General features: G+C 41.7%; 1 long non-coding RNA gene across 1 annotated transcript; it reads right to left on the minus strand.

Moving 5' to 3' along the window:
* Positions 1 to 1,563: 1,563 nt before the first annotated feature.
* On the minus strand, positions 1,564 to 5,425 carry LOC128573127 (uncharacterized). Its single transcript, XR_008376320.1, has 3 exons — positions 5,297 to 5,425; positions 3,024 to 3,264; positions 1,564 to 1,847 (listed from the first exon to the last, which is right to left on the minus strand). It is a non-coding gene; the product is annotated as an uncharacterized LOC128573127 (long non-coding RNA).
* Positions 5,426 to 17,136: the final 11,711 nt, after the last annotated feature.

Below are 17,136 nucleotides of genomic sequence, written 5' to 3' on the forward strand. Positions count from 1 at the left end.
GAAGCTTTGGGGAGGAGGTTACACTGGGCGTTAAGCCTGCAACCAGCCTCAGACTTCAGCGAGGTGGAAATTGCTGCAAGAGAGGTGGGTAGTTAGCAATGGGGTGGGGGCGGGGGTTAGATGGTCCATCCCAGGAAGTTTTGCTGTCTATTTTAAGAACTTCTATTTTATTCTCAATGAAATAAATAATCATTATGAGATTTTGAGCTGAGCGTGGACATGATTTTCTTTTGTTTATTTAGTGTACAGTAGTTTGAGATAATCTCACATACTTTACCATTCACATTTTGTAGCATATACAATTCAGTGGTTTTTAGCACATTCACAAAAAATCTGGGACACTCCATGGATTTCTGTGTCATCCTTTAACAGGAACCTCCTGGGTCTTTTCTGCATGTTGACAGTTTAGTGGTTGTGCTGCCCAGGGAGCACCAGACTCACATCTCTGTGTCCACAGTCTGCTGCGGGAAGTAGTACAGACTGGGGAAGACGGGGGATGCCTGTGGGTCCAGGGACTGGAGAAGACGCGTCGCAGGAGCGGGACGGGGGGTGCCTGTGGGTCCAGGGACAGAGGAGAGTGTTCCGCCCAGAGTGGTGGGTTGCAGGGGAGCGGGGAGATTCTGGATACAATCCACAGCACAGCCAGCATGGTTTCCTGATGAGCTGGGTGTCACCGGTGCCTTTTGTCTTTGTTCAAAGTGAGGATGTCTCTGTAGAAAGGACACGGGAACCCAATGGGCACCCCAGAGATGTGGGAAAAGGAGGAGCAGTTTTCTGCTTCTAGTGACAGAAGAAGCCTAATGAGATGCAGGTTTTGTCAAATGAACTACGGTGCCCACCTTTAAGGCCCAAGTTCACTAGGCACGGACACTCGTGCTCAGAGCAGACAGCTGGAGAAACCAAATTTTATGGAAAGGAGTCAACACGCATAAGAATCAGACTAAGAATATGTCAACAGCGAACTTCTCAGCCCAAAGGAAAGGAAGAAGCAAACGCCTGTAAACCCAGTAAAAACAGTGATGACCCAAGAAGTGTGTGGCTGGTCCTCACTCTGGAAATCACAGCCTGTCACTCAACTGCTTCTGTCTGTCTGTCTCAGCCTTCTCTCTCCTTCTCTCTCCCCCACCACACACACCCCTTATTTATCCCTCTCTGTCTCTCTTCTCTCTTTCTCTCAGTTGTCAAAGTACTTCTTTGAAAGCTGCCTTGCTTTGTCTCAGCTGAACTAAAAATACAAGAGTTCCCACACCCCAGGAGAGACTAGGAGGCCAGTTGGAGCCCCGGGAGTCCCAGTGTGCGGTCACAACGCTGCTGGGGCCAGGCTCCCCCGGGATCACTGAAACTGAAGCCAGGTTGACAAGGGGGGAAGAAACCCAAAACAGGAAAGAAGATTTGAGGACAGCCAAGGTGGACAACCCCCTTCCGACGGTTTTGAAGAGCTTTTGATTACCAGAGGCCTTATTTTATATCGCAATTAAAAGGACTTGAAAGTACCTCATCAAACAAGCATGCAAAAATGAAAGCAGAGAGAAGCCAGTTGGGTGCAGTTAATTTTTAATTATATTCCCTCTCTGCTGTGGCTTTATTTATTGCAAAGCAGCTGTAAGGGTAGAACCCACCAGAGGGTAAATCACTAGTTCTGTGTGAACAGGAATATCTCCATCGTACATTGTTCAAAAATAGATTACAAGTGAGATTGACACAATTCAGAACAGCTTGTTTTTTCCTCCTTAAATGTCATGGTAATAGAATCCCGTCTCCACAAAGCCAAGGTTACACAGAAGTTCACAAAAGCCGCCGTTCTCAAATTGCTCCTGCTCCCACTTGAGGAAATAGTGTGTTCAAACCTAGAAGAAAAACATCAGTGTTCAAATTAGGAAGGGGGAAAAAAACCCACCAATTAGAAAAACAATCTACTGACTGCCTTTGATGCACTTCCACAACCACCCCTTATCATTTGGGGATTTTAAAAATAAAAGGCCAATTGGAGCTGTTATGAAAGATTGGATTGATTTTAGTTCTCCACATACATGTGGCTTTGCTGCTTTTCTCTGAAACATATCCATCCTGTGCTGGGACTATCCCCATCTGTAAAGGCTGACAAAATCTACCAGGCTGGCAGCATCCATCTGAGCAGATGCCTCAGAAGGTGAACAGAAGCCAGGGTTTTCAAAGAGGTTAGGATACAGTGCGGGTGTTGATATAAGAATGTATGGAGTGAGAATTGAAGCATACATGAATTTCAAAACTCTTCTAATTTTTTCTCAGATCCATGATTATGGGTAAAATTATGCTTACAAAATAAGATCAAGAGAAGGAGAGCTCTCGTTATTCCAAGTCATCTCAAGGTACAAATTCAAGGGCACATTTTCTAGGGTCACGTGTATTCTCAAATACAAATGAAAACAGTTAACATCAGTTCCCAGTAACAGTACGATAAATCAGAGCACAAACTCTGTGGGAGGCTTGTGGAGTGCGCGGTGCGGCACTGACACTTAACTACGGCATGGTGCAGGCTGTTTCTGTGTTTGTGTGATGATGTTGCAGGCTATTTTTCAAGTGTAAATCAATTTCAGTTCCTCTGAGACAAACAGAAAAAAATAAACCTGAGAACCATTTCTAATATAAAAATTATCCCCTCCAGGCTCACCTTTCAGCTGAGCCTAAATGGAATTGCCTGAATCAGTTTTTCCCTCTTTGAGTTTTGCTTTTTGTTTTTTATTCATTTATTTATTTTCCCATTCTGAAGTGACTTTATTGCTTGAAGAACTTCTACAAGGGAGTGTTTTATCTTAAATGATATTTTTACTTAGTGGAATCAATAACATGAGTACTAAGCATGAGAATTGGTGAGCACAGGTGAGTTACACACCCATAAAAGCATTAAATGATGAGTTTTTAATCTGGTTTAATACATATCCAAATCCCCAGATTGGCGTATTTCTTGTTAGAGCATTTGAGTGTTTCCTTTATAACAGTCAGAGCTGGAGACAATTTGGTACATACGTTTCTGATTTACTCACACTTAGGTCATTGAAGTCTGGTGTTGTGGAGGAAATGTGATGTCCAAGAAGCTGTTAGAGGCTCTTTTCTTGGAAAAAGGAAGTAATGTTCTTTTATTTTATAGTTCACAAGCTGACTTGTAAAGATTGGAGTTTATTTCAGATGTATGAAATCACAAAGTTCAAGTATGTTCTAAATTTGGCAAGGCATCCTTCCATTGCTCCCAGAATGAAGTCACAATCGGAGAAATGGCAAAAACCTCTGGACAAAAGAAGCACAAATTGAGTTTCCAGTATTCCTTTTTCTTGAAACTCCCTTGCAATGAAGCCAAATTGGCCTGTGCACAGACACTGTCAATCCATGATGTCACATTTCCCAGTAATTCTGGAACAAAGATCACAGCTCCTTCAGCAAATATGCTTCATATTTTTGAAACCTATTTTCTGTTTTATAGAGACTTTATTTCTCTATGGAATCCTCTCAACCCTCAATAAATAGCATGTTTGATTTCCAGAAGCTCCGTTTTGGAAAATAAATAACTCGTTCCTTTTGGGATTGTTGGAGAAACCAGCAGAGTGTGGTATGGGGTTCAAAGACCTCAGGGCCACAGAGCTGGTTCTTCCTGTTTTCTCAGCGCTGTGATCTTGTACCAAATATTTTATTTCTGTGCCTCAATTTCTTCAAATATAAAATGGATGATGATACTTACCTGCAATTTTTTTGGAAAAAAGTAGTGAGCTCACAACAGTCCCCGCAGAATCTCGACACATGTTAATTTCCTTCTTTCTTACTGCGTCGAACAGGAAATCTCTCCAACACTATTGACAGCTAATCTATATAATGAGTTTTGCCAGATAACAAAAACGTACTTTTAATCATATCTCAGGGAGTAAAATTCCTATGGCAACTGAGATTTATTATCTTACTGGAGAATTCAAAGTGTTCCACGGACAGTGAAACTACGTTTGTGAAACTAGAAGTTAAGCATATTTAATTAAAATTTTAATCATGCATGATAGACTTTTGACCTCCCTACAAAGATGAGAAAAACTGGAGAGCTTCTATCCACACTCCGTTTCTCTCACCCCCAGCTTTCCTTTCGTCTCCACTGTGTCTTTCTGAGCACCGTTTCGACACCCACAACCTGGGTCCCAGCCTGGTGCTGGACCCACCAGCACCGCCACGGAGCGACCTGCTGCATGGGCCTTATTCCAACGCAAATTAGGTTTAGGAAAGAGGCAAGATTAAAAATACACATGTGTGTCCAGACATACTGTAAATTCTTAAGATGTCATATTTTCTCGATGGCTCAACATTCCCACAGACTTAGAGCGCCTCAGCCAGGCGGCCAGGTGCCCCCGTGTGATGCGGCTGCTTCCTGCCCCGACTGGGACTTCGTGACTCCCAGTAAGGTCACTTGCCCCTGGGTCTTCCTCCCTGTCCCCCTCTGTCCCTCTCTGTCCTCTGCCTCTCCCTCCTCTCTCCCTTTCTCTCTTTCTGTTTCTCCCCTTCTCACTCTCTCTCCTCCCCTCCCTCCCTCTTCCTCTTCCCCCTTTCTCTCTCTCCCTCCTTCTCTTCCCTCTCTCTGTCCCCTCTGCCCTGGCTTGGTCCAGCCCTATTCATGGCCCCTCCTTCCATGTCACACCTGCGCAGAGTGCCCTGCACCCTGTTTCTAAGAGCGATGAGTACAATGAATTCTTTCATTTCATTCACCTCTCCAAATGTCACTTCCTCCACCGTGTTACAGTGACGCTTCCTTCCCCATGTAAAGACGCTATAACTTAGAATAATCTGTGAAGTCCATCCCTACTGTCTGCATTCTGCAGAGACCCTTCGTTTACCAGTCCTTGTCAGCATGTCAATATTCTATGGGATGTTTTGTCATGTCAAGGCACAGAGGAATTGGACAGAACGCGAAAACCTCAAAATTGAGTCCACGTGTCCCATGCACAGGTTGCCGACGTCCATTGTCCCATCCGCTCCCAGTTCAATCCTGCTTGTCCCCTGCTGCCACACACAGTCCTCTGTGGGGCCTGGGTGTGGTCTTCAGCCCTGTGTCTGTCCCAGCAGTCTGCACCCCAGCCCCTCGCTACATGGCTGCGGGCTCAGGACCACGCTCTGCTCTTCATGCTCGGACAGGGCTGTGGTTCCCCACCAGCCTCTAACCTGTGTGTCATCTCACCCGCCTCCCCTTTCTCTAGCCACCCGACAGGAGAAACCCTGCTTCCTGGAGGAACCAGGATGGCACAGCGGCAGGGGGCGTGGCCTCCCCGGGAGACCTTTCCCTTGTTACCTGCAGGGCTGTGCGGGAGTCTCTGCATGTCCTGGGCCTCACCCTTCTCTTCCGTGGGACGATGGAGATGGCCTGGCCCTGCCAAGGGTGGGCCCGGGCGTGACGTTCTGCCAACAGTGTTTCACTTTTCTTAGTTCGAGCTTCTCTGCTCTTGGTTCTTGGGCATCTACCCTTTCCTACTCCATACCAGCATTGGTTAAAAATACTTTTTGTCTGTAGCTAATACACAGAAATAAGTGTGACATTCTGGCTAAGAAATCTGAGGGCACACGCATTCTGAAACAGACCCTGTACGTGCACATTCTGTGCAGAGAGAGGGCGCTGCTCCTCTGTGGGGGCCCACCCAGCCAGGGATGACCCCCGAGGGCGTGCAGATGAGTTTGCTCACCACGGCTGGAAACTGAGAATGACTGAAACCCAATCAGCAAATTTACAACCCATCACAGAGGAATTACAAAGTCCAGACTGTACGGAAAAGTCCTGACGTTCATTTCTATGACATCGATTATGGCACACAGGAGCAGTGGTGGACAAAGGGTCACCTTTTTGGTCCGGTTTAGATTCCACTGTGTGTTTCCAGAATGTATGTGGACACATCTGTGGGCTCCGTGTTCCCACAGATCCCCTTGCCTCACTTGGGACTTCTTGTGTGGGGCCTTTTTATTATTCCTGAAATTTAGCTTCCTAAGTTTTAAAAGTTCAGGTTCAGCTCCTTCTCTCCCCATGATAATTTAGAATAGGGGACATAAGTGCACTGATTCCCATCTTCTCGCCTTTCTGCCCCAGTCACGTCTCTCTGAGGACTCTGGTCACACCTTCCAGCTTGCTCAGCTGGGCCGGAGCAGCCCTGAGTGGTGGGGGCTGGATGGCGAGTTCCTGTTTTTATTTTTACTGCTTTCTCAGTTGTCTCAACAACTACACAAAGGCAGGAAAGTGGAGCGGTGGTTTCAGACAGGATTTCTCAGGGTCAGCGCTGCTGACACTTTGGACGGGACCTTCCTTGCTGAGGGGCCCTGGCCTGTGCATTGCGGGATGTCACTGGCCCCACCCACTGGACACCTGTCCTACCCCTCCTCCGTCACAAAGACCAGAAAGGTCTCCAGACATTGTCAAATGTTTCTGGTGGGGACAAAAATCACCTTCAGTTGAGAATCACTGGTTCAGAGTCAGTATTTTTCTTTTAATGAAATGGCATTTAGAAAAGGAATTTTTATATGTAGTTATTTGAATAGCCTGGTAAAAAATTCTGTTTAAAGGATCTATTATCAATAGTAACTATAAAAAAATAGCTTACTTCTTTTGAACATTTACTATGCAGAAGACATTAAGCTAAATAATACACATTCATGATCTAATATCACTCTTAAAACAGCACTGAATTCCTTTATGAGGCTTATTGAAACCCAAGCATGATGTACAAATTGAGAATCTCAATTTGTCAGGGGCTGCACAGCCTATTCACTGGTGTAGCCTGATCGACTTTCCTTATGCTACTCACTATAATTGTTTTATTTTTAAAATATTTTCAGCCAGCAATTGCTATTAGAATTCATTAAAAAATACCTTATATTTTCCTTAAAATTAAAATTGACATTTTATTTTATGTATTCTGATCAGTGTTGGGCGATGTTGGATTGATTCTCTGCCCTGTGTCCTACTGTGGTCATATCAAATTGTGTATTTAAAAGTATTCTTGCCATTTAAACCATCACTTTGGGAGGTAAACAGACCATGGAGTTTGCCTTGGCCTATGGGAGTCATTAGCAGAATGATACTTCTTTGCTACACACGCTTCTGTCCTCACTGATGGAAACTGATTTTTAGTATGCAGGGCAGGATAACCAAAGAGAGAAGTGCAGAGTGCATGTAATTGCAGTTTTATATGTCATGTGGCTTATGTTACACAATTTCCACAAAGTACACAAGAAAAGAGATTCCTATTCTCATAAAAGCAATCGCATTTATCTAAAGTAATTCCTCCAGAATGCAGTCATGTTATCAGAAAATCTGTGAGTGACTTGTCCAGCCAGGGAGAGAAGAAACTCATAATTCACTGTCAGGCCACGGATGCACTGGTGCAAGCTGAAATTAAAGCTGTGTCTAAAGACAGATCGACACTCAAGGCCACGTTTCTACCATCTGCTACAATTGATGATAGAATTTAACCGGACAGGCTCATCTGGACAAGTTGAAAAATTATTTCATATCCTGAACTCAAATGATTAATAAGTATTTTATTTCTCTCAATAAATCACAGACATATAGAAGATATATGAACTGGCTTTTCTATGTCCAAAGAGCATCAATAAAGAATTTCATATATGTTAAGGAAAAAGTGACTCACGACTTATAATTGTTAAACAAGGTATTGAGTTCCTGGGGGAAGACAGACTAGAACTATCTTCTTCCCACCAGCACTGGACTTCCTCACGCTGCGTTATCCTCTACACTCAGGGCCAATTTCCAAAATCTTCTGTTTCTCTGGCTCCTGAGCTGCTGCCTAGACAGATGTCAAACTTTTTAAGAAACAATAAGAATGGTCAACTGTGTGTTTCAAAGGCCATTTCAACCTATATCCAAAGCCAGTGGGGTGCCTGGCCGTTTCTAACCTTATGTATCACAACCAAGAACGAAGACACAGTTGACACATTTCTGCCTTGGCTGCGGCACACACCAAACAGGTGATCTGTTACCTCTTAGTAACTGCAAGTGAAGGGCTTGATAATGTGACAAAAACATTAAACAAGAAAAGCAGAGAGAGGGAAGGAGGGAGGGGGGTGGGGCCTTGGCGTGTGCCACACCTTCTGGGGGCAAGACATGATTGCAAGAGGGACTTTACCTAACAAATGCAATCAGTGTAACCTGGCTTATTGTACCCTCAATGAATCCCCAACAATAAAAAAAAAAGAAAGTTGTTAAAAAAAACAGAACTTCACAAGAGATGATGGATAAGCTTCTATAAGCTCTTGGCACAAATACAATTTGTAGTGGTTATTGATCAAGAATTTTTTAAAAAAGAATTCTATATTAAATTGAAAAAGTAATGTTCAATAGTTTATATTCCATATTTGTTGACACAGTAAATGTAATAGCCTTCTCATATATCATATATTGTGCTAAACACTTACTGATAAATCACCACATATGATGGTCCTAATATCTCATTGCTCACTAGGTCTTCACAACTTGCCTTAATGGATACTTGGAATATTGATATTTTTTACTGTCTTCCAAAATAAAATAGATGAACACTAAGGATAAAAGCTGGTCATCATTAAATATAGTGAAAAGCTAACATGAAGCTAGTTTCAGCAAGGCTCTGAGCAATCACATATCCCCCGTTCATTCAATAAAAACCATCACCAGGACTCTGGACTATGTGTTATTTTCCATTTTGGTTGCTAGGTTTAGAAGGTTAAAAAAATGAGACGTCTTTTTTTCTCTGCTCTTATGGATTATCTATTCTAGCTTGAGAAGACAAACCTGGATGTGTAAACACACAATGTGTGAGTGTGTGGGATGCCCAGCCAGCGTGGGACATTGGGATGGCATGACAAAAGCACCTGTGACGTTATCACAAAGCCCCGGCAGGGACCAACGTCAGGTACGGCAGCATTTCCAGAGCAGCCTCTCAGAAAAGCTGGCAACGGAGCTGAAACGTGACTTATGGTGAAAAGGCAGACGTGTGCATACCTGGAGAAAGAATGTTCCAGATGGAGGGAGGAGCAAGTGCGAGGAGTTGTTGGAAACTGAGAGTGGCCCCGTCAGTTCAGATTATAGCCAACCAGTATGTCTAGATTGCAGTTATTTGGGATCCAAAGAGGCTCTATTCTCAAATCAGTGGATGGCAGGGAAGAGAATCAAACAAGGAAACGGGGTGGTCACATGTCTACTGGGGAGAGACCACGCTGCCCGCTGTGTGGACTTGGATGGTGAAGAGGCAGCATCTCAGCAGGTCCATCTCCTGGCAGCGACCTCATGTAGCACAGGTCTGAGATGGGAGTGGCTAGATTTAGTTATTAACTCAACACAGGCAGGAAATGAGGGTGGGGTGCAAACCAAAAACAAATGGCTGCCAATTCTGTATGAAACAGGCTGGACGGGCACGCAGGCAGGAAGACAAGCCACCAGCAGTGGGCTGTGTGCTCGCTGCGCTCTGCCTGGGCCACACTGTCTCCAATTCTTATCTGCCTCATCTGGAAAACACAAACTAGGTCCTGTGCTTTGCTCTTTCTCTGACACACTTTACCAGATGTGGAAGGTGATATCTCTAGAGAAAACGAGCTCACAGGTCAAATGACTAAAATGCCAAGGATTACAACCCTGACAAAAGTAACAACAGATGAAACAACCTCTATGCTATATAAGCCTGAATTGTTGTAGTAGTCAAGCCTTTTAAAAGCTAAAAATAAATCCATAAAAAGATAAAGGAGGATATTTTTTACCTGAAAAATTAATAAGAATTCACAGAATATCAGATGGAGCTATTCGGTATGATAGATAGTGGTTGAAATAGGAGAAGCAAACGTGGGGCAAAGTCAGATGAACACAGCTGAGGATGGATGGAGTTCAAAGACGAGACTGAGGGGCCCCAGACAAAACAGCAGGAAGGAGAAGACATTTACATGTAGAAACACCAACATCTGGATAACAGGAGGTCTATAAAAAAGAAATACTAAAAGAGAGGAGGAAATATTTGAGGAGAGCAGGATGAGAGACTTTTTATCTTCTAAAGTAGTAGCTTTCAAGCTTGAAACCAGGCATTGCCAACAAATGAAAAAACCTAGATACCCCAGGAGCCTGACATAGCGATTCATCTAGTAAATAAAGGCTGCCATGACCATCAGACCTTCAGAATTTCTGTCTCAGTAGGTCTGGTGTTAGGAAGAGAATTTGTTTTGCTAACAAAGTTGAGGATTCTGAGCCCATACTTTGGAAACAATCCTTTCAAGGAAAGGGGAAAGTGATTTGATTGAACAAGCTTACAAAGTACTAAAAAATCTGCATATGTGCATATTCTAACAGAATGGCCTTCAAAGATATGGAGCAGATGCACAAAACAAGGGAGAGAAGTGAAATTGTGGGTCTGTGCTTTTATAGTTAACCAAATTGTTATGTAAAATAAGGTCAGATACTTACATTTTCATTGATAAAAAGAATTTTGAAGTATTGCTTTATAAAGGCCAACTTAAAAAACCTTTTGGAAGAAATTTTTAAATAAAAGGAGAAATAAATCTGTAAGAATTTAGCCAAAATAGAGAAAACAAGATTACTTAAATTTATTAAAATCTATCTTTGGTTTTAAAAAAATACAGAGAATGGAAGTGTTCATAACTTGCATGATGGTTAATTTTATGTCAACTTGATTGGGCTTTGGTGCCCAGTCGTTTGGCCAAACACTAGACTAGATGTTGCTATGAAGTTATTTTTTAAAATGTGATCAGCATTTACAATCACTAGTCTTAAAGCAAAGCAGATTACTCTCAATAATATAGATGAGGCTCATCCCCTCAGCATAAGTCAGTATTACAGCAAGGACTGAGGCTTCCCTAAAGGAGGAGGAATCTGGTCTCATGACTGTAACAGAGAAACCTTACCTGAACTTTTAGCCTGCTTAGCCTGCCTTGAAGGATGTCAGACTCAACATCAACTTTTAGTTGTTTCAGGGTAGTAAGCTAATTCCTTGAAAATAAAAAGACAAGTCTCTCTCTGATGCTCTGTGTGTGTGTGCGTTTGTGTGCGTATAAATAGATACTAGATAGCTCTCTTAATGGTCTGTTTCCCTGCAGAGCCCTAACTAAACAACAACTGGGAAGGAACCAGAGGAGAAACACAGGTAGGGGAACATTGCTGGGGATTGTGTGTGTGTGAGAGAGAGAGAATACATTTGAGGTGAGAGACTGCTAGTGTACATGTAGTGTAAGGAAAAATACAGACAATAACATATCCACAAAATTGATAAGGATATTTTTGCCTAAATAAGAGTTTTATGTTAAAGGTAAACAACATAAAAATCAAGCTGGGCACGGTGGCTCATGCCTATAATCCTAGGACTCTGGGAGGCCCAGGAGAGGAGGGAGGATTACTTTAGGTCAGAAGCAAAAGCTAGATCTGTCTCTGTCTGTAATCATCATCATCATCATCATCATCATCATAATGAAATAATAAAAACTCGTCAGGAATTGTGGTGGAAGCCTGTAGTCCCAGATACTGGGGAGGCTGAGGCAGGAAGATCACTTGAGCCCAGGAGTTGGAGGTTGCTCTGAGCTATGCTGATGTCATAGCATTCTAGCCTGGGCAACAGAATGAGACTTTGTCTCAGAATAAAAATAAACATAAAAATAAAGTAGATGTCTTTTCAACCAATGTAAGACGATCAATCCAACGCAGAGTAGAAAAGAATGAAAAAGAGCATTCAAAGCAAATATAAAATAAGTAAGAAACATCTCAATATAACAGAAAAATCAGATTTGGTTTTTAAAATACAACAACATTTGACACAATAAAAGATATAAATAATAAATGCTGAAAGCTAAAACACAAAAAATGTTACATGTTGTAAGTGTCTTGGTAAAAATAACAGAGCCAAAGACATAGCACCTTGCACATGGATCCGTCTACCAACATACATGCACTCTGAGAGAATTGGAGGAAGACACTGCAGGAAAACAATCTGTGTCGTTTAAAATGTTTGCTTATCCTGTCCTTAAAGTATTAAGAGGACAAAAACAATAAGAGAAGATGGAGAAGGTTTATATAGCACCATTGATGAGCCTGGACTTATAAATTAATGTGTGTATAAACATGTACATATGTAAAACTCTACAGGTCATACATTTAAAAAATTTTGGACATAAAAAAACTAATCATGTAATAGTCATAAAGGAGCTTTCAAAAGAATTCCAAGTTAATATTATGACTGCTCAAAAATCTTCAAGTGACTGGAAAAGTAGTGTTACTAAGTTGCCCTTGAATTAAAAGGAAATAAAAAATAAATTATAGCATATTTAATATTAGATGATAATTAACACCAGTGTGATGAAAGTGTGTCACACAGTCTGTGAAGCTAGTGAATGATGCCCCATGATCATATCAATGTACACAGCTATGATTTAATAAAAATAATAAAATAAAATAAGAAAGAGCTAAAGCACTAGTGAAAGGTAAACTAACAGCTCTAAATTTGTCTTATAAGGACTCTAAACTCATCTTTTAAGAAAAAGAAGAAAGGTCAATAAACAAAGCAGAAAGAAATAACAGTAAAAAGTGAAGGTAAAAACAGTAAAAGAGTAAAATAATAGAGTAACACATTGGAACACTTCAATGATATATATGAAAATTTGAAAATATGCAGATCAAAAATTGTTTAAGAAGACATTGAAACTTTCATAAATAGGTATAAATAAATTAATGTGCTAAAAAAAGCATTCCTTTCCTCCAAAGCCCCAGAATCTCATGTAACCTTGAAATGAATCTTTAAATTAGAGAAAGACCGAATGAAAAAACTTGTCTGTTTTCTACCCTGGCCCCTTTGAGACACCCTGGCCAACTTGATGCCTCATCATCACCAAATACTTTGGTGTCTTTTTTTCTATAAACAAGGGCCTTCTCCATAAACTCAACATAGTCCTCCAGATCAGGAAATGAGTGTTGATGCCTTATCTCCATCTAACCTTCAGGTCCAATTTCCTTCACTGAGAAGAGTTTATTATAGCAAAAGGAGTCATCTCAGGATCGCACACTGCTTTAGTTAATCATCTAGGCAATCTCTTCAGACTTCTTCAGTCTAGAAGAGTTTCTCAGACTTCTCTTAGTTTTCTTTCCTTTGACACTTTGAGCAATTACCATTGGGTAACCAAGGGCTTCTGCATTTCTTGCAAGTAAAGGTGCTGACTGCCTCTGCTGCAGATTATCATTTCAAAGATGATTGTATAGCAAACAGCTTTGGAAGAAAAAGATAGGTTCTCCCACTGACGCCACAGGCAGGCATGCTTGTTGCCTTTTATAAAAGCTTTGGGCTCCCAGAACTCATGGTTTCTCTTTTCCAATGTACCCTGCTGGACGCGCGGGTCCTACCTTGTTCTCTTGGTGCTGCTTGTAGGAACTGGGCCTTAGACCAACAGATGGGCTGGTTCTCTAGCTGCCGCTGTGGCTGTGTAAACCATCAACTCTTTGTCTCTGACCCAGGAGTGTTGTGTCTTCTGTCGGCATCCATCAAATTGCAGCAAGCTAACATTTTAGATTTTAAGCACAGCAAAATCTCAGACTCTCATAATTCTTGGAAGTCTGAGGCCAGTTATTTTTTTTTTACAACGTCCTTCAGTTTGGTTTTGTCAGATATTTTAGCATGATTAGGTTTAGGAAATTCCTTAACTTAGTCATATACCATAAAACTCTGGTGCGTACTGCACACCATGAAAAGCTTCTGACACATTTCCTTGATGAGTAGAAACAAATCAAATATATTCATGATAATTTCTGCTGTGCTGGGAAGGGAGAGTTATAATGGTCATTATCTATAGGAGATATGGTCATCTAGAAAAGACAAAGAAGTCTACGGCCATACCACCCTGAACACGCCCAAACTTGTCTGATCTCGGAAGCTAAGCAGGGTCGGGCCTGGTTAGTACTTGGATGGGAGAAAAGACAAAGAATCAATTATTAGAATAAATATAAGAGTTTATCAAAGCTGCTCTCCAGTAATCAATTTACAAAAAATAATAGTATTGGCTCGATGCCTGTAGCACAATGGTTACGGCACTGGCCACATGCACCGAGAGTGGTGTGTTTGAACCTGGCCCGGGCCAGCTAAACAACAATGACAGCTGCAACAAAAAAAATAGCTAGGCATTGTGGCAGGTGCCTGTAGTCCCAGCTACTTGGGAGGCTGAAGTAAGAGAATCACTTACCCCCAAGAGTTTGGAGGTTGCTGTGAGCTGTGACACCATGGCACTCTCGATATAGTGAGACTCAGTCTCAAAAAAAAAAAAAAAATTATCTTCACTAACTGTAATTAAAATATAATAACATAAGATGTTTGCATTAGTATTGAAACTACAGCATTCAAAAAAATTGATTAAAAAATGAAGTCAAAACTACCTTGGGGCAGGGAAACTTATTAAAGGAGTTAAAGGTTTAAATGGATGGAGAGATAGCCCAAGATTAGTTAGTGTTATTAGTTACTACGTGTCATTAAACGATGGCTGTCCACACATTAGATCATCAGTTCCAGGTAGCCCTGTCACAGTTAAATATACTATACATCTTGTCAGCTCCTGGTTGGCTGTCATGATCCCAGCTCGTCACCGTTGCCTACTCCCTTCCGGGATACTCCCTAATAGTATTTTAGATACTGTTGATTAGTAATTCGATTACTGTTTAGTAATTAACAGTATCTAAAATACTATTATCCATGCACTTGAGTGAATACAGTACAAAAAAGTGTTTATGGAAGCTTGTAAGTTAGAGTTCTAAGGTGAGGTCCACTGTGTCAGGGTCAAACCTGAAAAGAGTGGGAAAGAGGTGGAAGGGGAAATGGATCTGACGATGACATCCTGCTGTAATGCCAGTTACTAATTAGTTTGCAACCAAATGTCAGTGACCACATCGTTTTATCCAGCTTCTCCTGCCCTGAGGGTGGTGGAGTGGGTCATACAAGTTCATGTGTGCTTGGCCTGATCCATGTCTCCCTGATGGCATCCCCTCTGAGCCAGCTGGGAGGATTGTGGTGGGAATATTGTCACAGTTTGGAATTTGCTATAGGGAACATTTTCTTGATTGGGGGGAGTAAAGAATTAAAAATTAATACTTTAAACATAGTGAACCATATGTATTGATATTTAATATTATTTATTATTCATTTAAGATTATATAAAACTTCTAAAAATTTTCTGTGAATCATTAATTCTGATATTCACAGAGAGGAAACACATGAAAAGTGCTATTCTATCCTGAACTACTTCATTCAACGTCATCGAAGGCTTTTAAGCAATGTAGTTTTGAGAGCTTTGAATTATTCATATAGCTGTTTCTCAGGAGTGCTGAGGAAAATTTATGCTAAATAACAGACATCTGAGCAGCGATCGCGACAGTAAGTTACTTATGCAATTTTGTCTCTCTTCCAAGATCAAGTTCCTTGAGAGCAGAACCTTGAATGCAGCCTCGTGTTCATCTCTGCTTACGTACTCTTAAACCTAGTAGGTGCTCAGTAATGCTCTGTTAAAACAAAATGACATCTTGGTTTTGACCACTGTCTCTTTGCCAGGAAGCTGGCCAAGGAGAAAAAGATAGCAGCTGGTTTGCATCAAGACGCCCTGAGCATTTGCTAAGTGATCCACCTCTGCCAAGTAAGGGCTATAAATACCATCAAGCTAAAAGCATCCACCACATACCTACTGTGTACTCCGCATCATTAGCTTGGCACACCTACTCAGTAATTGTGAACAGATGGAATTCGCTGACAGAAAAGAGCACATGTTTTTCCCTCTCCACCCCCACACAAACTAATCTAGAAAAATAGAATTCTCCATCATGCTTTTTTTTTCCCTAACAAGGACACCACCAAATGTATTAGTCAAACTTGGCATCTCTCCAACGCTAAAGCTTACTTCTATATTTAGAACTAATAAGCTCTCTGTAAGTACCCACGTGGAAAGCACATATTCTCCCTGCTAGCATCCAGGCCTTTTATTCAACATAACTCAATTGCCAACCAAAGAGAATATTAATCTTTCATTTTTGGTGCGCCTGGCTCACAAAATTCAGTCTTTTCTTAAAATGTTTAGGAAAAACTTGAACATATTTATTGGGGAAGAACAAGTTTGTAGAGAAAATTGATTTCAGATACTCATACAACTCTCCATTGAATGGGTCTTTAAGGATTTGCCAGCCTGATGCTCCCTGACAGCTAGATTTCCTCTTGGAGTAAGTATTCTGGGTGGTCACACGGTGCTCTAAATGCCTCCAGTGCAAGGCAGGCAATCCCCCCCCACGAGAGCAGCCCCGGTGGACAGCGGGGCAAAAATTCAAAATCACTCTTGCCACTGCCTCCTCAGTGCCTTCTGGGCATTCTGCTTGAGACACGTAGATTAATAATGCCTTCATGTGACACATTTTAAATGCTTGATGAACATGTGAACACGCTACCCCATGTTCTCTCTGCCCAGGTCCCCAGACCACCTGCATCACAGCTTTCTCTTCTCCAGACTGAAACTTCACTCTGTTAACCCTCCCTTCCTCCTCTGCCCTTATTTCAAGTTGCCTCATCAACCCAGACACACTGTTGTCATGTTCTAAATCACATGACTTTCCAAATATGACAGCATGGCTTTTAAAAGAACTTAATTGTGGCAGAAATGTGAAAAACACATTTCTGGGGAAGGTACTTGGGCTGTGACTGCTGGTTCTGGCCTTAGTGAATGATTCTTAAAACACAGTAGTACAGTTAACCTGGATGGAACTGGGAACCACGCTTCTAAGGGAAGGTCACAAGAAGGGAAAAACAAACGCCGTATGTGCTCACTATTAAGTGGAAACTAATTAATCAAAACTTATGTGCACATACAGAAATAAAACTCATCAAAAATCAGATAGGTGGGAGGAAAGGGAGCAGTGCACGTTATCTGGGTGATGGGCACACCTCTCACTTTGACCCAAACAGTGCAAAGGAATGTATGCAACCAAAACGGAAGTTGGTGGAAGATAATACCATTAGTGTTAAACTAGAATATAAAGGGCAGAGTCCATTTACCCACAGAAGGAAACGCGTCCTATGAGGTACATTGAATGTGTTGTTAGAGACTCTTAGGAAAACTCTTAGGTAGATGAGTCCCTAGAGTAAT

The sequence above is a fragment of the Nycticebus coucang genome, chromosome 20 (genome assembly GCF_027406575.1).
Source record: "Nycticebus coucang isolate mNycCou1 chromosome 20, mNycCou1.pri, whole genome shotgun sequence".
Lineage (NCBI taxonomy): Eukaryota > Metazoa > Chordata > Mammalia > Primates > Lorisidae > Nycticebus > Nycticebus coucang.